This window comes from Tympanuchus pallidicinctus, unplaced genomic scaffold, assembly GCF_026119805.1.
Source record: "Tympanuchus pallidicinctus isolate F22 unplaced genomic scaffold, pur_lepc_1.0 scaffold27, whole genome shotgun sequence".
In the NCBI taxonomy this organism is placed as follows: Eukaryota; Metazoa; Chordata; class Aves; order Galliformes; family Phasianidae; genus Tympanuchus; species Tympanuchus pallidicinctus.
This window is the reverse complement of record NW_026294744.1, coordinates 4,746,499-4,773,849: the sequence shown is the minus strand read 5'-3', so window position 1 is coordinate 4,773,849 and position 27,351 is coordinate 4,746,499. Positions and strand designations below refer to the sequence as shown.

Sequence of the window (27,351 nt, the reverse complement as noted above, 5' to 3'; positions counted from 1 at the left end):
GCTGAGCTGCCACAGTACATTGCACAGAGATGTCACAAACCATCGCTTGGCCGTGGCCTCACCTTCACTCACGGACATCACCACCCGTTCCACAGTGATGTCACCATCCGTTGCTTGGTCATCGCAATGAGCTCACCTCACCTGCTGCATGTGTACCAGTGGCACTCCAATCCCAGCACGCTTTTCTGGCCTTTCCCCAGCATCTCTGCTTCTTCCATTCCTCCCCACATCTCATGTGCTTGGCATCAGTGTTTCACACCAACCACCGGTGCCTGGGACGTGTCTTCCCACAGGCCCCATGGGGTTGCTCAGGCCATGGCACGCAGCCCCAGGCATGTACAACCAGAAGGTTTATTCAATAAAAGGTCACACTTCCCTGTGTCTCTTGGTCGAGATGATTGTAGAGGTCTTTTCCAACCTTAATGATTCTATGATTCTATGCTACCCACATCCACAGTCACTGCTGAGTGAACCTTTCACTTCAGGGGAACATAAGGTCATGCTGGTGTCCCCGATGTTGACAGCTCTCCTTCAGCAGGCTTTCTCTGGCACACAACACTGGTGTCATGGGAAAGCCCTGCAGACTCCACTGGTCTCAAGCAGAGCCATTGGCAGCGTCCAGATGGCTGTCACAGGGCCGAGAGCTGAGGGCTCTTGCTGATATCCCTGGCAAGTTCTTGTTCATGTGGATGTCAGAGTGCAAAAGTACCTTGCCGCTGAGAGGCAGCTTTTCTTGGTCTCCTGATTTCAAAGGGCATAAATGGCATGCTTTCATGATGGAGGGAAAACATAGGTTTGGATCTCAGCCGCACAAGGTGGCTGACTTCTCTGTTTCACAACACCTTTACCCAGAACCCATAGTTTCATCTCTGCCAGTTACGTGTGTTTTGTGTATGAGATCAGTGATCCTTAGTGTGCTTTCTGTCTGGCAGAGTGCTTCAGCTCAATCCTCTTTCTTTTCTTTTCTTTTCTTTTCTTTTCTTTTCTTTTCTTTTCTTTTCTTTTCTTTTCTTTTCTTTTCTTTTCTTTTCTTTTCTTTTCTTTTCTTTTCTTTTCTTTTTCTTTTTCTTTTTCTTTTTCTTTTTCTTTTTCTTTTTCTTTTTCTTTTTCTTTTTCTTTTTCTTTTTCTTTTTCTTTTCTTTTCTTTTCTTTTTTCCTTCCCTTTGTGCCTGTGCCAGAGCGATGCTCTTCTGCTTCTGGCTGTCCAGGCTGGGCTTTTTGTGCCTTCGTGTCTCATTCAAGCCTTGCTCATATCTCACAACTCAGTACAGAATATTAGCTCTTTTCCTCTGGTAGAAGTGCTCCTCTTACAGCTGTTAACTTAACTGTCCGTGTCTGAAATGTATAATATCATCCCTGTAAACCATTTTGATCATTAAATCTCCACCACAGGCTGCCACGTTGATCAAAGCCTTAAAGATGATCAAAACCTTATAGTTGATGATCCACCTCTCTGACATTTCTTAGAGATGCGGTGGTCTTAAAATTGCTTGCACAGAATCGGTATGATTGTGGGAGCTGGAGAAGAGGTGGAAAGAGGTGTGGAGCTTTGCTTTGCTGCACATGGCGCAATTGGCCAACACAGCCACCTGTTCCCACACCTGTTCCCACAACACACGAGTAAGGGAGTGATTATCACTGCTGTTTGCCTTGCTTATAGCTGATCTGAAGGCCAGGCGGACTTCAAAAGGAGTTTGAACTTGTTTAACTTGTGCCTAGCAAGGCATCTTCATTTCTCTGCCACTGTGCCCCGAGACTTTGAATAACTTAAAAAACAGCTCGCTACAATGAAAGTCAGTGGGATGTTTGTATGTTCTGAGAATCCAAGAACTGTTACTTGTGTGGCAAACTCCAACACCGTTATTTTCAGAAATAAGGGTAGAATGTGCATTTATTTTACTGAAAAACAGATATATTTTTCAAACATGAAAGTTGTACTTTACACTCATTGAATTGTAGTCTTAAGATGCCCTTCAGAAGTGCTGTGTTTAAAAGAATCTCCATCTTAAAAATCTATCCTCAACACAGATAGGAAATGACTTAGCTTTACAACTTGCCAAATAGCTATGATTCTTTGAGACTACTCAATATATGTACCTGTTCAGACTGTTCTCAGGGATGTTTGGAATGGTTCAGTGGGTTCCAGGTCATTATTTCAGTTTTTCTGGAAATAAAGTTTAGGAGTTTGTTGTTGACAAAACATCTATGCTGGAGTTCCTGGCAATAATGCAATGAAAGTTATGCATTACTTGTTTCATTAATGACTAATATATGTCTTAGAGCATCAGAGAACAGGTTTTGTTCATTAGATGCCACTAGTGTGGTAATACATGTGCATAACAGCAGCTTTGTTTCCTGCATCTATCTTGAAAAGCAACACTGTAGTTAAATTAAATAATATTAAATTGTTGATGTTGAATCAACATTTGATAGAGTGTGAAGGGGAATATCATTCAGTTTGTGGAAAGCCATCCCTGGGAGGACTGCCAAAGAGGAGGACAGTCCATCTGGCTTGGATTTTCTACCATCTCCATTGAGAAAGTAAACATAACTTTGGTGTACTTCTTATAGTCATAAAAGTGTTTAAATTGAATTTCTGTTTTTCTTCCGGAGAACCAAATTCTTGTGTCTTGTTTGTCTCAGACTGGAAAAAAAGCATCCAGTTATTGAACTGAGATGTTTAGAGGACAAAGATCATAGAACAAGGCTAGGTTTTATCTGTCTTGCCCCAAGCCCTGCACACTGCAACTAGTTGCACAAAAGGAATCCTCCAGAACAAGCTCAGGAAGCTTGCACTCAGGATTTCTTCAACTACTACAGAAATCTTAGGGAGGCATGGGGCAACATGCCTTGTGAGCAAAAATAACTGTATATGATTATAAGGTCCTTTGCAAGGTGAAGGTCATTTCTTGTTTCCCAAGCACTCCTCTCATTTTGCTTGAATTTGTTCTTAAAATCCTTATTGAACTTTTCCAATGAATGCACACATACAAACACTAGAAAATTGTGTTGAGATCATAGAATCACAGAACCACAGAATTGTAGGGGTTGGAAGGGACCTCAAGAGATCATTGAGTGCAGCCCCTCTGCAAAGCAGGCCCCCTGCAGCAGGCTGCACAGATAGGCATCCAGGCAGGTCTTGAATATCTCTGGAGAAGGAAAACCACAACCTCCCAGGGCAGCCTGTTCCAGTGTTCTGTCACCCTTATCATAAAGAAGTTTTTCCACAAGTTCTTATAGGACCTCCTACATTCAAGTGTTTGGCCTTTACCCCTTGTCCTATCACTAAGCACCACTGAGAAGAGCCTGGGCTCATCCGTTTGCCTCCCACCTGCATTTAGATATTTGTAAATATGTATCAGATCCCCTTTCAGTTTTGTTTTTCCCAGATTGAGCAGACTGAGGTAACTGAGCCTTTCCTCATACAGGAGATGTTCCAGGCCCTTTATCATCTTTGTGGCCCTCTGCTGGACACCTTCTAGGAGATCCCTGTGTGATTTGGACTGGGAAGCCCAGAACCGGACACAGATGTTTGGTGTCTGAGCTCCTTAAGCAGAAATTTGGTGCTCCTACAAGCCTGGGTTGGGACAGAAACTGATTCCTAGTGCTTCTAGAGCTTATCAGGCATTCCTAGCAAATAAGATCAGAAAACACTTCCATTTCATCCTAAAAGCTCATTCGTTGTTATCACTACCATTTCAAGCTTGGAGGATGATACTTTGTCCAAGAAGGTGCTTCTTCTCCCCAGAAGCCTCTCACTTAGCCCGAGGTTTCCCTGATGGCCAGACTGAACTTAATTCATTTTTAGTTAACCATAAAGGTGGGTTCAACACATCCTTAAGCCTCTTGAACTTCATCTTTCCCAATTCATAAGTTGGTTTATTTTCACCTCTTTCTAAGCTTTTCCAAATTAAAGTAATGTGATTTTTAATCCTCTCTTTCCTGGTATTTGCTCAGTATCTAGTACAATGGAGCCCTCAGATGCTGCCTGTGCTGCCGTGATAATTCAAGTGAAACAGAGCATTATAGAGCAACTAGCTTCTTTTTTCCACATTGCAACTGAGCAGCACTTTACCCTGGTAGTAAAAATAGACAGACAGTAAGGGTACAAAAACAAAAAGAAAAACCAGGCATAGAAAAACAGGCTCAATAAATTCTTCACTGCCTATGAAAGCTCAAAGAATTTGCTTCTAACACAAGCATGTTATTGTCAACAGCAGCATCTCTATTAGGCTTGTTCCCTTTCCTAAACATTCCTATCACTGTCATTTCTCAAGGTTGTCATATTCACAGCCTTGACAGCATAGACACTACACTGTAAGATCTGTCAGAGAGGCCAGCTGATTTTCTCCATCTTCTGACACTTGCAGGTCTTTAATATCAGGCTGTCATAACGCCAAAGAGAAAGGTGGATGCTTCCTCCTCCAGTACTGCTCCGGTGACTGCCAGCACTCACTTTAATCATTAGTCTTACACTGCTGTAAAATCCTGGCTTTTGTGCCCTTGGTGTCCCATGCTAGAAATTGCTGCTGGCAGAAACCTAGAGCAGAGTTACAATAGTCAAATTAATTCTATACTTTCTACAAAGCTGATCTAGTTTTCTTTCTGAAGCTTGCTTCTTATGACTTTTTGAGAGGGGAGCTGCAGTATGGTAAGCCTCATTTAGTGACAGGTATAGGTGAAACTCAGCTGCTTAAAATGGACCTCTCTGCACCTGGACTGTTTGTCTGTAGGTCCCCTGCTACAGCAGATGAGCACAATAGGCAGCAGTGTTTTCTGCAGTCTGTAACTTCTTTGATCCAATATCAAGATGAAACCAAGAGAGAAGAACAAGAGCCCAAACCAGGCAGTGGTGCAGTATCCATTCTGTACATGGAGTCAGGGCTGCCCCACAGACACAGTTCAGCACGTGCACTTGGAAAACATCATACTGTTGGTGATTGCACAGCCATTCCACTGGCCAGTACTAAATCATAGATGATATAATCACGGAATGGTTTGAGTTGGAAGGCATCTATAAGACCATCTAGCTCTGACTCCCCTGCTGGAGGCTGGGACACTTCCCACTAAACAAAGTTGATCAAAGACCTCTTCAAGGTCTTTTTGAAAGGGGGGGCTCAATATCTCCTCCAGGTTAGCGTTGTCCTCAAAGTTTGCATTAACCTCCAGCCCTGCATCCAGACATTGCCTGATAGTGTCTATCAACTGTTGCGTAAAGTTTGCATGCCTCCTCTTCATGATCTCCAGTTCAATACTGGAACACCACAACCTTCTTTTCTCCAGACTGAAACAAAACCAGTTCCTTCCACCTATCTTCATAGGAGTAGACCCCCAGCCCTTGGGTTATCATAGATGCCTTCCTCTGCACTCTCTCCAAGATTTTTGCATCCCTCCTGTGTTTTACAACAGGGCACAAGTCTGATCCACACTGTCATCACCAGAACCTCTATCTCTTTCCTGGGCATGTTCTCCAGCCTCCTGTCTGTCCATCAGAACATACAGACAGGGATGCCCCTACAAGCAAAACTCAGCACGTGTTTTTGGCAAACTTCTTGTGGTTGCTGACATCCTTTGTGGTTCCCAAATTCACACCTGGTTGTCCTCAGCAGGAGCTCCTGCAGCCCCCAGAAACACCACAGCTGCAGGCACCCTGGACCACCCTGAGTGTCCTTGGCTCCTGTTTTGCAATGGCCATGAGGGCAGCAGTCATGATGATGCCACCAGACTGGCAGCCCTGTGCAGCCCCACACTGCCCAGCGTGCACCTGCAGCCAGCACCAGGCACACAGATTCTCCCTTACGCAAGTTCTGCTATGGAAATCACACAGCATTGGCAAGAAGTGGACACAATCTGGGAAGAGATTGCTATTTTATTCAGGTCCCAGTGCTCAGGAAACTGATTTCCAGCCTATTTGCAGGAGTAGGGGGACATCCAGCAGGGAGCTACTCAGGGGAGTACATGGGGAAGGGGAAGCAAAGCCTCGGTGAGGGTTGGTTTCATTCCAACCCAGCTTTATTTGCCTCTCAACTTAAATTCAAACAGCCATGGCTCAGGACAGGACCAGCAACAAGTGCTACTCAGTGACATCAGCTTGGGCAGTTCCAGCCAGTCCAGCCTTGGGCAGCACACGCTGGTGTCACTGAGATGACACAAGGCACCAAAGTGACATCTGAGCATCTCCCACCGGAACACCCAGGCAGTGCTGGCAGATTTCCCTTGCCAGCAGGCAGGGCGCACACCGGCTCGATGCACAGATGGCTGCACGTGCAACCATTGATCAGTGCGAGACTGGACACATTGAAATGGAAGCTTCTGCCGCTGATCTGGAGGAGCTGGTCGAGACCTCAGGCTCCTCTTCCACTGTCCCAGCAGCACAGAACCAAGCACCAGCTGGTCGTGCTGCTGGGACATCAGTAGCGGAACAACAGGATTCACAAATGTTTCCCAATGAGGAGGAGCCCAAAGGTTTACCTCTGAGTTCCTCTGAGGAAAACACTGGCCAAGCCAGTGTCTTCTCACCACTCACCTTCCCACAGAAACTCTGGGTACTGGCCGAATGTGAGCAAGTGAAGAGCGTTTGGTGGGGCCATGGAGGAAACTGCATCGTAATCGAGGAAGAACTGTTTGCAGTGGAAGTCCTGGCCAAGGAAGCGCCTGTGAGAGCATTTGGCTGCACAAGTGTGAAAAGCTTTGTTCGCCAGCTCAACCACTATGGCTTCACCAAAGTGCCACAGGACCTGGAAAGATCTCTGTCCTTTCCTGAGTTTCTGGCTGAGGAAGAAGCAACTGCTGCCCATAGGAAGGTAAGCACATCAATTGGTCCCCATACGAACAGGCTCTCACAGTAAACTCACAAAACATCACGTTTCACTCAAAGGAACTGTAGCATTACAGTGGCTGATTGGTGTGGTTTAACCCAGCAGGTGACTCAGCACCACACACTCATTTGCTTTGTTGCCCCTTCCCAGTGGGATGGGGGAGAGAAGCGGAGAAAAAAGAAGTCCTGGGTTGTGACAAAACATTTTACTAAGAAAGGACAATATTTTTGCCAGTGTATGTATATATGAGTGTATATCAGTAGTGATGCACAAGTGATTGCTCACCATCCCTCGACACAAGACCATCTAGCTTGTGAGCAGTGTAAGAGAGCCAGATGAACTCCCATCCCCTTCCAGACTCCTTCTGTTAGATGTCATATGGCACAGAATATCTCTTTGGCTGGTTTAAGTCAGCTGTCCTAGTTCTGATCCCTCCCAACTCCTAGGTCCCTCTGCTGAGAATCGCCTGGGCTCTGTACAACGCTGCTTAGCAGCAACTACACACATCAGTGTGCTGTCAACATTGTTTTACTCCCTGAACCAAACCATAGCATCATGCCAGCACTCTGAAGAATACAGTTCCATCCCAGCTGAAACTGAGACACCCATCAGCCTTGTTCTTAGCCACATCTGTCCTGAGCTGTGAGAAGCCCTAGTTCCTGTGTCTTGCTGTCCTTCAGTCCCACGCTGACAGCACCTAACTCTTCTCCTTTATCTTTCCAGTTACTTCTCTACTCCAGCCCCTTCTTCAGAAGAGATTACCCATGGCTGCTGGAGCACTGCAAGTATAGAGCAGCTACAAGAGAAGAGCTATGACTGCCCCTGCCCTGCAGGAGGGTCTGAATGAGAACACCCAGAGGAGCAGCCCAGATGCCTGGCCTACACAGGGAGTGCCTGCTGGGCCAGAGAGGAGCCTGCAGGGAGCAGAGCCACAAGGCACACAGGCAGCAGCACCCATGGGGCCCCCGCCAGCAAAGCGCCCTAAAAATGACACCCTTCAAGCCCAAGGAGGTGCTGCTCACATCCTGCCGGGCTCTGCTGCAGCCTGCCCTACACCGGAACAGTGTGAGGTTCTGCTCCACTCCATCCTGCCACCGAGCAGCATCCAGACACTGGGTGCCACTTGCACTCCTCCATCACAGGGCACTCTGCCCTTTGGGGTTCCCAATTTCACACCTGGCCGTCCTAAGCAGGAGCTCCCACAGCTCACAGAAACACCACAGCTGTAGACTCCCTGGGCTGCCCTGACTTTCCTTGGCTCCTGCTTTGCAATGGCCATGAGGGCAGCAGCCATGATGATGCCACCAGAATAGCAGCCCTGTGCAGCCCCGCACTGCCCAACGTGCACCTGCAGCCAGCACCAGGCTGCCCCACACCAGGCAGATGCAGGCCATGGGACGACCCTGTAGTGCAGGACCCTTTGCAGGCAGTGCTGCAGCAGCCCCTACTTATTTGTTAGTTTGTAGCTCATAGATGTGTAGTTTTTGAAATAGCATGTTGCAGTTATTACCCTTCTCAGTTCTCATGCCCCTTTGTTTATGTATTTATCTATTCACGCATTAAATATTTAAGGAAATAAAAGGTTTGAATATTAAATCCTTTCATTTGCCTTGTTCTTTTTTAAAGTCATTCCCTTCTCAAATGGAATTTATATTTTGACTCACTACAGGCAATGGTAGCACCGCTTCTAACAACAATGTAATCCTTTTCTCTTAGCATTTTGGTCTAGATTCCTTGCTGTAGAATAAGAGACTGGGTCACATTTTCACATCTTCCAGTCTGGGAGACATGCTCCTAATCACAGAACCATAGAATGGCTTGGGTTGGAAGGGACCCTGAGGATCACAATTGTTCAACCTCCCTGCCACAGAACTAAATCAGATTGCCCAGGTCCCCATCCAAGCTGGCTTTCAGAATCTCCAGGGACAGGTCATCCACAACCTCTTTGGCCATCCTGCTCCAGCACATCACCACCCTCTCCATAAGAAACTTCCCCTTGGTATTTAATCTGGATCTCCTCTCCTTTCGTTCAAAACCAGTCCCCCTTATCCCATCACTTACCCACGGTTGTAAAAAGTTCATTTCCCTCTGAAGTTCAGTCTCCCTCTGGATGGCTGCAATGAGGTGTCCCCAATCGCCTTCTCTTCTCCAGGCTGGACAAGTCCAATTGAAGTTGCCGTCACCAGAACCCCAGCCCATTTCCTGAGGCTTCTCTCCAGCCTCCTTCCCCTGTCTGTGGCAGGAGGCAGGACACATGGGCACGATTCAATACGTGCTCTGATCACTTGCTCCTTAAATGAGTTGGTCAGTCTACTAGCATTACTCTAGCTTGACATTGATTCTTCTGTCTAAAACTAATCCTCCCTTAACTGGAAATCATGCGTTAAGTACTTCTTACATGGCATAAAAAATGAAAAAATCATGTGAAGGAAGATAGGGGTGGCTGTTGTTTTCTTTTCTTTTTTTTTTAGTCAGAATTTTACACAACCTCATTTCTGTTGTCCATGGGAGATGAAGAAAATCGAACGAAATACTTTTCTGTGAAAAGTGGCAAACTCAGCGTCATTTTCTGATTTGCTGCCTGATTGGCTCTGATGCATTTAGTTCCTTCTGATGCAAATGAGTTGTATGCAGTAATTCAAACACAGCCCTATGTATTCAAGGAACAGGAGATCTAAAGGTCTCCAGATGCATTTTGCATGCCTTTGCAGTTGAAACAGCAACCCTGTGTTTAATGTCCCCAGGTTACTGTGCCAAGCTACATCACTGCCAAAGTAAGTGGTACTGAAAGGCACAGCAGCTCAACTGTGCTGTGTTTTTTTCATCCCCTCGTCTTTCAGCAGAATATGTTTAGCAGGTTTTTTTTATTGCTAAGAGATGTGGAGAAGTGGGAGAAGGGATTGTTGCTACTGTTTTTTATCAAAGGGCTGTAACAATGATAAAGGGCCTGGAAGCATCTCCTTTAAGAGTAAAGGCTGAGTAACCTGGGTCTGTTCAGCTTAGGGAAAAGAAGACTGAGAAGAGAATTGAGAAATATATAAAGGGAGGTGGGAGGCAAATGGATGAGTCCAGGCTCTTCTAAGTGGTGTGTAGTGATAGGACAAAGAGTAATGGTCTAAAACTTGAACAGAGGATGTTCCATACTGAGATCCAAAAGAATTTCTCTGTGGTAAGGTAAGGGTGATGGAGCACTGGAACAGGTTGCTCAGAGAGGTTACAGAGTCTCCTTCTCTGGAGGCATTCAAGACCCATCCCATCTGTGCAGTCTCTTGAGGTCCCTTCTAACACCTACGATTCTGTGATTCTGTGGTTCTGTGAAACTGATTGATTTACCATTCAACAGAGCTTTCTATAAAGAGCTTCGTAGGCTCCTCCAGACAGTGAGCTGAAGCATCAGAAACAGAAAATAAGGCACCCCTGGGCCAAGGTTAGCCTGTAGGAAAGCATTACCATGAAGAGAAAAGGGTTCAAACAATAATTTTTGTTAGCATTGGGCTATGTTTCTCTCTTAAGAGGAAGAAGTAAATTGCTATGTTAAGATAGAAGGAATTCTCATAAACATTTTTAAAAACTACTGAATTAAGCCCTTGTCCTGACTGTAAATGAGCATTATATTAACAAGGAAAACAACATTTTACATATAATGGTAGAACTTCAAAAGAAAAAAAAAGTTTTTAATCCTGTGTTAATTTTTTTGAAATCAGCAATATTCAAGTAGCCACCATGCAGAGGAAGAAAAATCACATTCTTTCATGTTTGTGTAAGGAAACACACAAAAAGTGCAGGGGGATGAAATTTAGAAAACTTTGTCCTTTACTCCATTTTGTCCCCAATTCCATCTCAATGGCACTAACTACACGCCAGCAATAACACAAGAATCCCAACCTGTGCTCATATGAGGGTGCAGTGCTCCCTGCCTGCCTGGCCCTGTTCCTAAATGTTATTTTCTAAATGGAGGACTTATTTTGGTTTCTACAATGAAGCATGGCAACATTTTGGGTTATGTGTAAGGAAATATTTATCTCTTTTAATATGCTTTTTCCTCTCCAAAAAACTTCCCAAGCTGCATTTGCCTTTCATCACCAAAGCAGGAAAGATGCTTTAATCTTCCATCCTTAGTTATACTTCCCTCATTTCATCTTTATCAAAGCAAAAAAAGTCCTCTTTTACTAACAATGTTGTTCAGAACTTTGTTGGGAAATTCTTTGTCCTTGGTAATCCCCCTGCTTCCTGAAAGGAAATGGGTAAATTCCCTAATTTCAAAATGTCCATGATAAAATAGCTGTGCTCAGCTCGTGGAGAGCACAAAGACAAATATATACTCCACAGTGTCGGCCCACACCCTGCAGCACCTGCAGAACAGAGGATGGAAACCAAAAAGCAGATAATTTCTCAGAATAAGAAAGTTGCAGAGATCGTGCAAACAAGTTTGATGATTATTTTGTTTTACCCTCAAGAGAAATACATGCAGCATGTATGAAAGAGATTACAGAAAATTGCAGCAGTCTCTGAAGTCTCCTTCCAGAAAGCCTTCATGGTACTGAGGACTGTTAGACTCCTCTATGTTATACCAAAGGGGTTTTTGTAGATTTCGTTTCTGAAGCTGTTCTTTCACACACGGCTGTTCAATTTCTTTGGACTGAATGAACTTTTCATCAAGATCGTAAATGAATCCACAGCCCTTTTCTGGTGGTAAATGAAGAAAGTGCACAATTTTTCTAATAGCTGTAATGAATACTGAAGCACCTTAAAGGGTATGCAGCAGTGAAAATGATAGGAAAGAGAACAGCTTCTTGTTACTCATGTGGATTTCTTTACATTCAAGAGTCTGTGTTTGTGATTACTTACCCACCAGCCTCCAAAGGTATCTTGCTATTGCAGTTGTTTATCCTATACCCCGATATAAGGCCTAGTTACACATGTAACGACAATATACAAATGTTCTTTTACAAATACCTGTTAATTAAACACTTTCAACATCTTGAAGACTAGGATAAAAATTTCTGGTTTTGAAGTTTGCTCTTCTTTTCTCCAAATCTTAAACTTCTGAATTTGGCTGTATTTTATTATTTCAGTTGACACCAGACCAGTTCAGACTGTTGCTAACTGATATCAGCCGAACCAAAATAAGCTTGATTTCAACTAAAATGATCACCTTGGCAGCCTTTTGCACAGGCTTGACTGAATATGTTCAAAATAATCCATCTCAGCAGATCTTGCTTATGGGAGACACTTAGGAGCCAAAAGACTGAGCCAAGGAAGGGTTCTAGATTTCAGACAAAAAAGCTAAAAATGCAACAGTAAAAATGGAAGAAAATGAAAATGAAAAGATCCAGGTTACGTGTTTACTAACTAACTAACTATTGATAGTTTAATCTAAACAATTTTTTTCCTACCAGAGATTGATGTTCTATATATTCCTGTCTTGCAACTCATCAGTTCTTTCTTTCCTCTCCTGGAAGCCTATTCCCTCCTCTGAAGTCCCAGTGCCTGTGATCTTGCACTCAGGAAATACCAGCTGAGTCTTTTTTTTAGCATCAGTGTAAATAGCTGCATTCAGGGCTATTAAATCTTTTCAGCTTTGTTTTCACAAGCTTTATAGACATAGAAATGCTATGGCGTATTTAAGCTCTGTGATCAGTTTGATTGTCCTGATCTTTTTGTTTAATAAATATACAGTGTCACTCTGCTTTGTCAGGTTGTGGGTATGTGAATGCATGTGTGTGCGAAGAAATTCAATGAGCTTCAGTGCTGAGAGCAGCATATTATTTCTTGCTCTTCTCAAAGCAAATAGCTGCGATTACAGTTCATGCACACAAGGAGTAAAGGCTCTTAATGTGTGTCAGACTTGGGATTCTCAGATTGCTGCTTTGACATCTGACACGGATAGCAATGTGTGGTGTTTTTTAATTTCTTTAGTGGACTTTGAGCAACACTTGCAGCCACAGTGACGTTCTCAGCATGCTCTTGACTGGCACCTCATTAGTAATAACTACATTCATATGGTGGACTTCACACAACCAGAAGAAAAATTACTGAAGGTAAAAACTCATCTCAAAATGTTAAACAACTATTTTTTATACTTAAACAATCTCAGACCAGACATACTTCTTCCTGCATCACATGCATTGACAGATGGAATCTTCTGTTAGCCTAACGGTTTTGATTCTGAAATAGAAACAGTGATGACATGAAATAAAGTTCATTTTTTGAGGCATAAAAACCTATTAGAATTTTAGAATTCTGGATAGTGATTTGGCAATCTGGAGATGTAATGTATAGAATTGTTGTTACTACATCTTTAAAAAAAAAAAACACCACTATTATTAACACTGTGGTTGGATGCATGATGTTGTTAGAAAAGTTGAGATGTGAAGGATTTTCCAGAGTCCACTTCCAAATTCATTAAATTAATAAAACTCTTTCTTTCTGACTCCTGGAAATTCATGCATCAGTTCCATGGAGCAGTTCTGGAGACTGCTTCCTCACTTATTTATGAGCTGACTGCCCTCTTTGTTTTCGCTGGCAATTGCAGCACAAAATGCACATAGTCTGTTTTGTTTGGTTACTCTGGGGGCCAAGATCTGCTTGCCCTCTTCTTTCATCTGGCTTTGGCAGAAAGCAAAAGTAGGCTCATGGCAATGTGGTGTTGAGCCTCTTGCTGCCAGTGAAAGCTTTTTTATGTTAAGCAATGTTTTCTGCATTGCAATGCTGAGGCTATGTGCTGAAACAGAATGCTGCCAGCCTGAATGATGTGGTGCTCCTGTGCGCTCTTCACCCCAGCCCACTCCTCTGCACACTCACCTCTCCAGTACAAACTTTATTTCTTTGCTCTAATTTTCACATAACACTTCACCTCCAGAGTAAACCCACGAGAGGAAAAGGTAACAATCATACAACTGAGATGCCAGTTGTAGGCTCTGTGCAACCCACTGGGCTATAGATACCTCTACAGAGCGCTTTGCAAGGCGAGGATCTGTCCCTGAGTGCTTGTTATGCACTGCAATCCCACTGTTCATTAAAAACTTTGTGCCAGCTGAGGATGTTATTATTAGCTCTAATTGGTGTATAGCTCAGCCAGCTTCACTTGACATGAGGGTACTCATCAGTCTTCGATGCTGAAGAATCTCTCTCTTCGAGTTTAACAGCACGTCGTGCAACTTTGCTTAGCCTCTCACACCTGCCAGATGCATTTGCAACAGCATCAAAAAGTATCCCCTAACTTTTGATCATAGTAATAATATAGTACGAGTTCCAGAAGACAAATTTGTTTTTCCCAAATAGGTTTCAGAATAATGCTGCCACTCATGATGCACACTGTACTATTTTTAAAGATCACTTTCTGGAACAAATATCTCTGGGACAGCAATCTGTGAACAGAGATCAATGTTTTACGTACTGGAACAACTTGTTTCAGCTATTCCTGTGTCTTGCCAAGAAATAGCAAAGCTAAAATGAAAATGCTAGTACAAAAATGGTATCACAGAAATGATAGCATTCTCTTCTCTTGCCAAATACTCATTTCTACTTTTGCGTGCTCTTTCCTTGTGATGGTGTCCTCAACAAATCTCATTTCTTCATAACCATGAAAAAGGAGATTCAACAAGATGACATTCTTGTCTTGCATTCATATGTGACAAAACTTTAACATAAACAATTGGGACAAAATCATTATTTCGTGAGAATTTGTGTAACATATGAAGGATGGATGCACTTCAGTGTGCATAATTACAGACCTCTTTCTGCTCACAATTACCTGAAGTACTTGAATGATGGACAAAATCCAGGGCTCCTTTTTTTTTTTTTTGTCTAAATATAATTGATGATGAGTTACTTAAAAATGCTTTTGATCTGTACTTAAAGTTTCAGCACATTTCTCAAGGTGACCGACTACAACTTACAGCAATGGATAACAGCAATTCCTAGAAAGCAGGCAGTGCCATTGATTTTGACCTTAGCTTTCAGTTGGCAAGCTACCAATAACTTCTAAAAAGGCTCCAGCAAGCTGCATGAAAGTACATACTGCTGGCCTTATGGCAGCATGAGATGGCAAGATAGCCAACGTATCAGTTACGTTCTGTTGATGCTACTCATGTTGCAGCACAACTTACAGGTCTGCTTTGAAGGGTTTTGATCATCTCAGATGTAATGAACTTCATGAGCAGAGAATTTTATGTGCATATATTATTTAGCAGTAATACCCAATTGGCAGCAGACACAATAGATGCTGATTGATGGGTTTACAAAGAAGTGTGCTAACTATAAACTGTGCCCAAAATTCCCTCTTTGGCAAGAATTGATCAAACATAAAGTAAAACAACGCAAATATCAAAGCATACTAGGCAAATCTCGAATGAAAATCTAATTGAAATTTACCATGCAATGTTTGATTGTATGTATAGGCCTGGAGATTTTAGTGCAAAGCCAAACATTTATTTGTGCAGGTTTGGAGCCGTGCTTCCCATCTCAGCCTTTTTTCCTGAGTACTGAGGAACTTATCTAGCTTACAGCTTCCAAAGATAGTGTACAGAGGCTTCTAAAGCCACCATTAATTGCAATAAGCAGATTTGCAAAATCCTTTCTCTTCTGTGCAAAGATCTTCATCAAACCTTCTATTCAAATACCTGGAAGGCTGTTTGTTGTTATCTGATATTGCTGGAAACTCCAGATGTCTTTATTGCTGTAATCAAATTCAACAAATAATAAAATGCTACCATGAACCAAAATGCAGGCATACAGATAGGATAAGGAATGTTAAAATGACACATGGATGAGCCTTCCTTTGGGCAGTAAGGTATGCTCAAGTTATTTGATTGCAGTTGAATTGGTTTGTGGGTTTTTGGCAGAGTGAGACAGGAGATAGCACTCAGCCTGTGCTGTCAGGAAGACCTCCTAGTAAGATCGTCTAACTCATTGTTGCCCCTGCATTGCTGCCTGGTTTTTATAGGTTTCTCAGATTTTAAGATACTGAGTACCCAGTTTGCTTCTGTTCTGCATTTGTGAAAATTCTAGCACAGGGAAGCCCAAGGCTTGGATTCCTACAACGTGTATCAAGGAGAAAAATGCTACAGCCCAAGGGTCAATTAAAAGCATCTACAGAGCATGCAAATTTCCCTTGCAGATTTGAGACTTTGTGAAAGAAGTTTCTGTCTAGCTTTCAGAGAATTTCTAAGGACTACACACCTTCTTTTTCGTTTTTCCTGCTTTGTTTCCATTGGCTTTTGCCTTTTTCAGATACAGCAGTTGTTCATAGTAATAAGCCCTAAGAGACAAGACAGCATAATACTTTTGAAAATACAACAGATGCTTGTAATATCATTGCTCTCTCTGCAGGGATTTCTGTAAACCGATTCCCTGCCTCACTCAGCATGTTAACATCCAGGAGCAGAATATTGTTTGTTGAATTTATAATGGAGCTGGGGATTCCAAAAATTGATCCGTGGGGCCATGGAAGTATAGGAATTCCAAACTATATGTTATCAAGCTGCCTTTTCTTTGCTGGTTCTCAAACATAACTCAGTTTGCATTTACAGACGCATTCCGAAAAAGCTTCACTCGGTGCATCCTTAGCAAGAAACTGTCAAGGAGAATGATTATCTGCCAAGTACTGACATGTTTGGGAATATTCAGTACGAGGTTTGGCGTGTTATTTGAGTGAATGATTTCTTCTGTCACCTTTGAAATATGCATCGTCACTTTGGCAGCCTCAGTGTCCAAGAAGGTGTGCAGTGCAACGAGACATGTAAGCGAACTTGAATCAGGCAGAACAGTGTGCGCGACGAATGAGCGAAATAAGTCTCTAGGAAAGCCTGGGATACCAGTAGAAGACACAAAACATCCTCTCAGACTTGGATGAGCCGAGAAGATGGGGTTGATTTTGTTTTCTACCTTCTTTACAGATTTCTGGAGGTGCCTGATTAGAGAGAAAATATGCATGAGAAATATAAAAGCCCATGGGAAAACAAACAAAGAAACAAACCAACAACTCTCTAAAGTCTTGGTTTCCAACATTCAGTTCTTTTACAGCATTATTCTGTCTTCTCCATCTCCCCAGACTTTCTATGAATGAAGTGTCACTCCACAGTTCTCTGACAAGCTGTGTAGCTGCAATCACTGTTCTGGTCCAGAAGACCATTTCTCCCTATGAGGACTTTGGTTATAAAAAATTATTTTCAACCATAGAAAGCTTTATCAGAGCCCACAGTGTTCCTGTGTCCCGCTTGAAGGCATCACAGCATCTTTCCAGTTCACCAGCTCTGCTCTGAGCCCCAACATTGTTCTTGCACAGGTCCTCTGCCTGTCTGAAGGGGCCTGTAACAAGCCTATTTGCCTTAGCAGCTGAAGGGGAAGTAAAACTGTATTTCTTCAGATACCATCTCCTGTTTTTCATGACTGTTTTTCTCTCCATTACTCATATTTCACTCCTTTTTACTATTTTTTTTTCTTACATTTGGCTTCTCCTTGTTCTTTTTCTCCAAGACCAGTATCTTCAGACCATGACTAAATGGATGAAATTAAGTGCTTTCACATGTTGTTCTTTGCTTGGTTGATTTTTTTTTTTTAATTAATTAAAGGCTATAGCTTCTGGAAGTGGGATAGTTTCTGTAATACTGTGCAACTTTAAATAGATACTTCTAAGAATAATGCATGGTACTTGTTTGCTCGTCGATAGATTAAATTCTAAAATTTAAATGTTATAAATTTTTACAATCCTGTCTTTGGAGAAATTCCATTCACTGCAAATGTGTACATTTCTTTCTTATTGTTTTTACTATGTCATTTAACATATACCAGAACTTTCTCCTTTTTGTACATGCAACTGCAAGTAGGTCTTTGATATGTGCAAGGATGGTGCATGAATCTAATCTAAGCCAGTTAGGTGTCCGTAAAGTGTAAAACACCATAAAGCTCTGAATTTAGCTGGGGCACATTCTGTTACTTATATGTAATACTTTTGCATTGTTACTCCAAATAACACCAGTAGCAGTAGCAGTACCAGCTTCTATATTCACTTGTTAACTGCCTGCTTACTCCATCCATAAGTTAAGTACCGCATGAACCCCATTCATCATGCATTTATCTTTTTCAGACACTCTGGGCACTTTAAATCAATCCACAAACAAAACCTTCCTCCTCTGCACCTCCTCTTCCTACAGAGCCATGGTATCCATCAAGGTTTTTCCTTGGTCCTTATTTCTGGTACTGATGAACTGTAGATATTATACAGGTTATTGTCTATAACTGCTTATCAGGCACGCTCTCAAGTTCCCCATTATCTCAGTTCCAGAGTTACAAAATAATTAGGCTGTCTGTCACTGCTTTGGCCAGCTTACAACATTTAGCTGTAAGTATATGTATCCCAATGGCCTATGAATACTTCTTGTCTTCTGAAACCTGTTGTTTTTAAGGATAAATAAATTCAAAATGCTTTAGGGCATTGCAGATGAGATCCAAACTTGATGCTTGTGCTCTGATGTACCTCCCTCATGGGATGCTGGAAACTCAAGAGGAGTGGAGTAGAGAGGTGGAGTGTTGGGCAACTTCTGAGTCTCAGCTTTGTCCTCATATATGATGTCTGAGCACCCTAATTTGAGAGTATGGTAATTCAACTTTCTAGAAATTTCTGGAGTGGTTCACATTTTCTCTACAAGTCCTACAACTCCCCCATCTAATCCTCTCTATATGATGCTTCTGCCCACTGTAATTCATGAGAGGACTAATTTTTTTTCATCTTGCACCTCAACTCCTTTCCTTTCAAGTTGAGGTTATGTAGTTAGAAAAGCTAGTTCTGTGTGCATGAGCATGTCCAGCAAGAAATGCTACCAACACCACTGGGTAGCAATTTGTCTTTTTGAATTATTTTCGGTAACGCCTTGAAGAATTTGCATGAATAGAAGACAGGTAGGCACTAAATGGTGATGAATGGATACCCTGGCTTGAACACTAAGCAGTAATCTCAGCCTGAGTGATGAACCTGGGGTGTTAAAACGATCCCTGCAGAACAGTAAGATGCGTGCTCCCAGAGTATCTCTTCAGCTTTGACTGATATTGCTGTGAGGGATGCATTTGCACAGAAGCTTGGTGGATGTTTAGGACCTTCTTCAGTCAACACAGGCCCATAAGTTTCAATGGAATTCTGCCCTACTAAATGAAGGCCAAGTATTTTACACCATCATCTACAGCATGTGCTGTTTGGATGAAAGAGAATTGCAATTATACACTGGCTTTTAAAAATATTTTCACTCTTGAAAGAAGCCTGATTGACAAACTACATGAACCATTGAATTGTAAAGCAACAAATTTTATTCAGAACACTCTGAATATGCAAATTTATGGGACGGGAAGCAATATTCTTATTCCTATTTAGGATGGGTTTGATAGACAGAAATAATTCTCTTGTCACTTGTTACAGAGGAGAATTATTAATTTTGCATTGTCTGTAGAAAGGCAAAAGCCAGCAATCATGTTACAAAGTAGGTTGCATAAATTGCATGACTTTCAATGCCTCTCTCTCTATCACATCTTATGAAGAAGAAAAGATTTCTTAATGGTGCCAGGTTCCATTATAACAGCAGCGCAACATAGTTTTAATTGACGCATACCATGGCTTAGGAAAATAACAGGCAAACTCCCTGACCATTCAATTACCATATAAATAAGAATGCACGTATCTCCCCTCATATCAGCATCTTCCTCTTTTTGTTGTTGACGAAAATATGTTAATGGGTAAAAGCAGCTTTTCATTTGAATAATGACTTAATGCTTCTGTGAATTTCAGATGGTGGATTAAGCCTTTTCTTTAAAAGTTTGCAATTTCCCTATAGTTTACCAGCTGTCTTTGCTCAAGGAAAAAAAAAAAAAAAAGGCAAATGAGAGGCTTCAAACCTCAGCACCTGCTTGGGTGCTGCTGTGGTTACATACATCTGTTTAGGGAAATGAAGCACTCAAGTCCTTTGCTGTCTTTTGTCCCGAAGACTATCATGGATGTGAGACAGGAAAAAGAGAAGTGACGTGCTTTATGGTGTAGGCTAATTTTCTCCTTCACACCTTGCCAGGTAGAGCTGATTCTTTGCAGGTACATGCTTCAGGTTTACAAGATTTCCAAGCAAATGTTTTACTACTTTCTTTTGACCTTACAGAAGGAGAGGCTCCAGATCTAAGTTAAAAGGAATTACATGCAGGGCAGTTAGCTCAAAATTCAAACCAGTATTGCTGTTCAAGTCACCTTCCTATTAAAGGAAGAAAAACAAAGGCAACACCATGCTCTCCACGCCTCATTTCTGAAATAACTTAATCTTGCACGCTAAGTGCTTAGTAGAAGTTTTGAGCATGTCATAGAGAATCAGAAGATGCTTTGAGGCTGATCCCTGTCTGAGTGAAGCACCAAATCTGAAGTTAAATGTTGCAATATACAGTAAGTACCACAGGGCTCTGTGAGTGCTAGTCATCAGATTAAATCCACTGTTAAGGTTGCAGTTCTGAGTCAGCTGCAAACAAGAAAGCTTCCACTAGATGGAAGGCTCTTCTTTCTGCTTTCTCCTCATCTCTTCCTTCTACTCACTGAGACTCAGACCTGAAAACCACTGTGCTCTGACTGTACACCCATGTCACTTGGAAAGCACTTACGTTGCTTTGACAAGTCACTCTGCAAGGGCCAACTGATTTTCAAAAGGTGTACTTAGCACATCTGTGTGAAAAATCCAATTATGTTAGTTATTAGCTCCGAATGATGTCAGTATACATGTAGGTTGAAAACAGGAAAAACACTGGGCTTTGCAGAACAGTGATTTGTTCCTCTCAAGTGAGTTCCTTAATGAGTTTATCCCTCTGATGATGGGAATAAGAATCTATGTTCTTTTGTCTTGCTAGGGAGGAAAATAATTTACATTGTAGTATGCACTAGGAATGGTGCAGATGAAGGAAGGTGTAAACAGATATCTATGCTTGTATTTGCTGCTGTAGCCTTTGTTTTTCTCGTAAGGACTGTAATAGTCATTCTATAATACGAGGACATCTTTCATTAGTTTAACTAATCAAAGGGCCCCTTCCTAGATTTGTCCTGGTTGTGGTGTAAGATTTAGCTTACTCATCATCTTCAATAAACAGCCAAAAAAAAACAAAACAAAAACAAAAAAAAAAAAAAAAAAAGGAAAAGTTAGGGTTCAAGCAAGCGAAACATTGATATGCATATATATGTTTGTAAATTTCAATTTCAGTTATTTTTATATTAGTTCTGAACTTTTGATCCACTAACTATGTATTTGGATTCCTAATTCCATACATCTATTCTAAAAAGCAAAACAAGATACTCCATAATAGCATGCACAGAAGTTGCAGCATAATAAACGGAAGTCAACAGAAGCCATATGGAACATGAATAGAATTGCCTTGCTTTGTTGCCCATTATCATCTTGGTCTAGTTCCATATGGTGATTGAGCTCTGTTTACATGACTTTGATGTGTAGGCATCTATGTTATTGGAATTGTTAACCAATTAATAAAACTCTACTGCCATATGTGCTGATGCTACAGTTTGCTGTTTTATTTGCATTGGAAACTGATTTGGGAAGAACTCCATTCTCAGTTCTGTTCTGATGGTAATAATGTCCTTTTAAAAAGAGACTCTGCTCAGAGTTGCACTTTTAATTTGCAGTTAGAGAGCTCTTGATGCAAACTGATCCAAAACTGTTGGTAGAAATTCAGATCCGAGTTGTTAATGACCTGAAAAGTCCAGCTCTTCATGGTTTATAACTTGGGAACAAATTCTGATTAATGAATGCATGTCAGAAAGTAAAGTCATCACCTTATGTATAATTTAGAAAGGTGTTAAATATGAAGTAGAAGAAACTCATGAATAGGTTTCTGGACAAGTACTGAAGAAAATTGATACAACAAAGATGGCTTCAAGATTATTCATCAGCCATTTAAAAAAAAAAATTGGAAAGGTATTTAAATCTCACACGCTGGTTGAAAACCAGCTCTTTCATTGATTCCATTAAAATCTTCACAGGAGATAGATTTTGTCATATTTCCCCACCAAAAAGTAGCCAACTTTTTGACGCATCAGGTTTACACTGACAGTCAGTGCCTTGGCTGGGTGGACCAATGTTCTTACAGAAGTCTTATGGTTGCAGATCATATTTCTCATAAAAATCAATATCTGCAATCTTTCTTCTTCGACTGCTATTTATCTCTTCCCTCCAGGAATTTCCAGCCCTGCTCACTTCACCTTTTGTTTACATTATTTACTAAAACAACAAATGTATTTGTACAGCAGTGGTTCAGCAGTATTTGTGGGTCATCTAGTACTACTTTTGCAATTACTCTATGCATCACAACATTCCATGCATGATTTGCCAGAATAAATAGTTTTACTGCTTAATTCAGTAACACTAACCCAGCAACTGAGAATTTGGCCCATGTTAGCATTCATCTCCTATAAAAGGGAATGATTCTGAAAAGAGCCTGTGAAATTACCGAACTGCAATCACCATAGCTCACTAATGCTAATTATCATGGAATTTCCTGTTAGAGGAAATCCAACTGTGAGTTCACAAACGTGTGAAAGCAAACGGAGAGGAAAACCAAAATTCAGACAGCACTTAAATCTTGCTTTCAAATCGCAGCTTTCTTTTTGCATTCTGTTCTGTTCTGTTCTGCAGCAATGAAAGGCTCTGACAAGCTGCAGGAAGGGGGGAATACTGAAGAAACAAGACCCGAAAAAAAAGCAATCCTTTTTTTTTTTTTTTTTTAATGATGTATATATTATTTTTAAGTGATATAATAGGAATTTCTTCTCACTTTTTAAATTACTTTTTTTTTTTCTTTATTACTCTTACAGTAGCGCTGCACTGCCATTGTAGAAAGTGGAGATAAATACAAAGAATACTGCTGAACACCGGATTTGTGTGTTCGTGTTACATTCATTGTGGTAACTGATACAATACGCATCACAAACAGCTAACAATAAGGGACGCTGTGCCCTGTACTAAGTCTTTTTCTTTTTTTTTTGTTACTGGAAGGCTCTCATTTGCAACATTCTCTAAAGGAAATTTTAACAGTAGTGAATTATATTCCTTAAGTGAACTTGTATATAAATTACAGATGTACAGATGACAAATAACATACATTTTGTTCTTATTCACACGAAATAACATGCTGGGGTATATATACACATTTCAGAGTCAGATTGGGTACACTCACCCATATCATAATCCCTTATTTTGGAGAAAAAAGACTATATGACTTAGTAAGCTTAGCCTGGCAAGATGTCAGAGCATTACTCAAAAGCATAACTTTGCTGGCTTTGCTGATCTTTCCTTCAGTTTGCATAAAGTCAGTTGCCCTCAGGGCTGAGATTTATCTTAGAGACCCACAATGCAAACCTGTTGATTTTGAAAGAAAACCGAGGATATCCTTTACCGAGTAAAATCCTATAGTCTGATATTACTACAATGCATCATCACTCAAACTTGCTTAGTCTGATGAAACTAATTCTATACTTTGCTTTAGATCCTGGCTATGGAATATTGATCACCTACCAGTGCAGTTAAAGCAACACAAGTGATATACGCCTTATGATGACATTCACCCAGAGGGAGATGATGAACAACTGAGCTAAAGTCTTTCAGTGATCCTACAGTCCTTGCAGCCATCACTGCTCTGACTTGAACTCTGCTGCTCAGGAGATCTCAAGGACTGGATGTTCCCCTCTTCAAAATTTCTAGATAATCTTTCTCTACAAACTGAGCTCAGAGTCATGGGTCGGTGCCCATCTGAAGTTCTCTCAACGTCCTATTTACTCAAACACACAAGGACATAGAGGAGATAAGGTAAAGTCAGAGAAACTTGCATGCTCAGGGAAGGATATGGAAGTATGGTAGTCCAGCTGAATGTCTGCATTTGCCTTCCTCCCATCCTGTTTGCACTACAGTTCTGAGGAATTAAAACTCTCAGCAAGGACCTTACCATGGTTGTTACTATCTGTAAGAAAGCAGCCTGGAGTCAGTTGGGAAGTAACTAAGGACGGGGCAAAATCCATGGAAAGAGATCTCTTAGACCAAAGTAATGCAAGAGAAATAACTCTGGATTCTGTAGGACAAACCTACTATTCTCTTACCCATGAACTTCACTTCCACACCTCATTTTGAGACACCAGTTGGCTACAACAGGACATAAGCAAAATGATTTGCTTTAAAATAGTAAGTTTTATTCTACACCTATTAATTGGAAGTGTCCATAAAGAAGAAACTAGAAGCACTGTTTTGTGCTCTTTTGTGGTTGCAGACAAAACATTAAAATGATAAAAATACAAATAAAAAGTAATGCATTTGAAAGACACACAAAGCAACTCGTAGGGCATTCAGGTTGCATGCATAAAGCCCCAAAGGCATGATGGTAAATAAATCTGGGAACCATGCAGTTTGATTGCAAGATTTTGCAAAAGAGACCTCTGAAGCAGTCTTTGAGGCAAAAAAATATATGTAGCATTTGGATTTTCAGCCTGAGGAGTAAGTCCAAAATCAATCACACGCATGTTGTGCTTTACTTTCAGGTCACACCTAGAGGACACCACAGCTCAGGAAAGACTTGGAAAAGTATGGAGACTTTTTGGGGGATCTGATGAGAAAAAAAAAGTGATCCAAACAACTACAGCTCTTTTATCTGACCTTATTAGTACACAAAGCTTTAGAACAAATGTTGAATGAAAAACTAATTAAAGATGTGGAGGTAAATGCAAAACTTGTTAAAATGCAACAGGACTTCACCAGGGAAAGAATATACCAGACTAAGCCCATCTCTTTCTCTGATAAATCAGTTTTTCAAACAATGAAAATAGCATAGATCAAATCTATCTGGACTTCAATAAAACATTTGAGAGGATGCCATGCAAGAAAATATTAATTAAGATGAAGAGATGTGGATGAATGTAAGAAATGAAAAGTAAGGACAATAGCGTGAGCTGAAAAGGAAGCTCTAGATGGAAGGATGTTACTAATGCAGTTCCATAGGGACTGATCTCAGAACTAATCTTTAGTTAAAATTTTATTAGTGACCTTGGCACAAAAACCGATGAAAGCTAATGAAATTTGCTGATGACATGAAGCCAAGACCTGCTGTTACAACAGAGAAGACTGGCATACCCTGTGGAAAGAATTCTAGGAATCTGCGGACAGCAGAAAGAAATGACATGAAATTTAATGGCAGAAATACAAAGTTGTGCATTTAGCACATAGTTCATATTAATTCTAATCACGTGGGGTGATTAGGAAGCTTCTCCAGGCAGACAGAAGTGAGAAAAGAAACTCAGAGGCAGATATGAGTTCACAGCGAGCTGCTTTTTGTTTGGAAATGTGGCATACAGGACACACAGTGCAGCTGGAGCCGTTGGGGCAGCTGTTCTGGCTGTACCCAGCCTCTCCTCTCCAGTGGCAGCAAGGAAGGGAAGTCTGGCAGCATTTTCCTGCAATCACGGAAGCATCCGGCAATTTGTGACTCAGTGAATTGGTGTCTTGGTGCCTCTTTTTTGTGTCTTTTTTTTTTCTTTTTTTTTTTTTCCTTTGATTTATCTCAGCTGACTTCCCAAATACCCGCCCTCTTCCTGGCAATGATCACTTCTCATCACGAGTACAAGGAAGCACTTTGAAAACAACAGGTCAGGCAAAACTGGGACAGAACACTAATTTGGAGTATTTTATCTTTATTAGGATGCTAATGGTACTTTGGACCACTCCTAATGGTATAGGGATGTTTGGGTAGCCTGGAGGAGCTACTGGTGTCACACACTAGCGAAAAAGCCATGTGAAAAGTTATGTGTCAGTCATCTGTAGAGTATATGTACTTGTATAGGCTGTGACATTACACTGGGCAGCTGTCACTTGTTCGCTCCCCTGATAGATGGAGCAAAGCCACCACACAGGTCTTGCACAAGGGCTGTACTTGGCTTTTCTGCTGCACATCACTGAGTGAACTACAGAGGCTGATTTTGCCAACAGAATCATAGAATCATAGAACAGCTTAGGTTGGAAAGGACCTCAAAAATCATCAAGTCCAACCGCAATCTAATTCTGTACTCTACCACTCTAACAACTCACCATGTCCCTGAGCACCACATCCAAACTGTTTTTAAACACATCCAGGGATGATGACTCAACCACCTCCCTGGAGAGCCTATTCCTGTGCTTAACAACCCTTTCTGTAAAAACTTCCCTGATATCCAACCTAAACTTATCCTGATGCAATCTGAGGCCATTTCCCCTCATCCTGTCACCTGTCACCAGTGAGAAGAGACCAACCCTGCTCTCGCTGTAAGCACCTTTGAAGATCACAATTTGAAGAGAGCTATAAGGTCTCCTCTCCCCTAATCCTCCTTTTCCCCGGACTAAACAGCCTCAGTTCCTTTAGTTGCTCCTTGCAAGTGACATTCTCCAAACCCTTCACAAGCCTTGCTGCCATTCTTTGGATGTTCACTACAGTACTCAGACGGCAACTCTCAAAAACTTGCTATCTGATTTTTCTTTCCCCCTCATCAACAGAGGCATTAAAATGAGATTAATTTCCGTATCTCATTTTTGCATCCGGTTTTACTCCCCTCTGGACCAATTCAGTTAAACCCAGGCTCCATGAGTGTAGAGCTGGGACGGTGAGCGACCCTGCGGGGAGGCAGCACCCTCAGCCTCACGCCTCCTGCCAGGTCCTGCGGCAGGAAGGGAAAGTGAAAGGATCTGGGACTTTGCCGCGCCTCTACCCCGCGGCCACGCTGGCTTTAAGCCGCCCCGGGACAGACTCTCCCCTCTCCCCTTCTCTCCCCGCCGCGTGCCTGAGGTGAAGGCGGCCGCCTCGACCTTCGTCTCCTCCAGGGGGCTGGAAGCTCCGTGCCCCGAACCGGCCTCGCTCCTCCTCCGGCCGCCAGCAGGTGAGGCCGGCCCCGGGGCGGTGCTGCTGCCGCCGCCGCCGCCCACTCGCCTCGTCCCGGCCTGGGGAAGCACCTGTGGTGCCCGCCGGCCCCACCGCCGCCGCCAGGTACGTGAGGCCGGCGCGGCCGTCCGGGTTTCGCCGGAGGCACGGGGAGAGAGGCGGCGAGCAGCGGCCCCGCCTGGCTCCTGTCCTCGGGAGCGTGCGCAGGTTTTCCCCGGGAAGGGCAAAAGCAGCTGCGAGACTGCGGGAGGGCAGAGGGCTGTTCGCGTAGAGCTGCGGGGGTCCGCAGAGAGCTCTGGAGCTGCGTGTGAGTATGCGCGCGTTCAGCCAAGCCCTGGGTGGGCTTCTCTTCCCAAGGACCTGAACTGAGTGTGCTGTTCTTCGGTGGAAGGTGGATGGGTGGCCAGTTGGTTTGGGGCTTCCCTCCAGCCTTCTTCCTCCTGTGTGTGTGTGTGTGTGTGTGTGTGTGTGTGTGTGTGAGCTGTGCCCCGCAGAGACGCGCAGAGGGGATGTTTGTGGTGAGAGCTTTGACTTGGAGAGCGCTGACTTTGAGCCAACCTGAAGCGGAGGTGTGAGCACATCCCTTCCAGGGCTCTTTCGTTTTTACAGCTCTCAC

The 27,351-nt window shown here is 42.3% G+C and overlaps 1 protein-coding gene and 1 pseudogene across 6 annotated transcripts in view; both read left to right on the top strand.

Moving 5' to 3' along the window:
• LOC128084539 (heat shock transcription factor, Y-linked-like) lies at positions 1 to 8,394 on the top strand (annotated as a pseudogene).
• An 18,181-nt stretch (positions 8,395 to 26,575) lies between these two features.
• The window catches only part of ARHGAP8 (Rho GTPase activating protein 8), a 75,578-nt gene continuing 74,802 nt past the window's right edge, over positions 26,576 to 27,351 (top strand). For 2 of the 6 annotated variants that reach the window (XM_052690705.1, XM_052690706.1), the window contains exon 1: positions 26,583 to 26,840. The gene's annotated coding sequence lies outside the window, so the exon portion shown is untranslated. Of the gene's footprint in view, positions 26,841 to 26,931; positions 27,041 to 27,351 lie in introns of those variants that run through there. The other 4 variants (XR_008208574.1, XM_052690709.1, XM_052690708.1 and 1 more) reach the window with 4 other exon arrangements.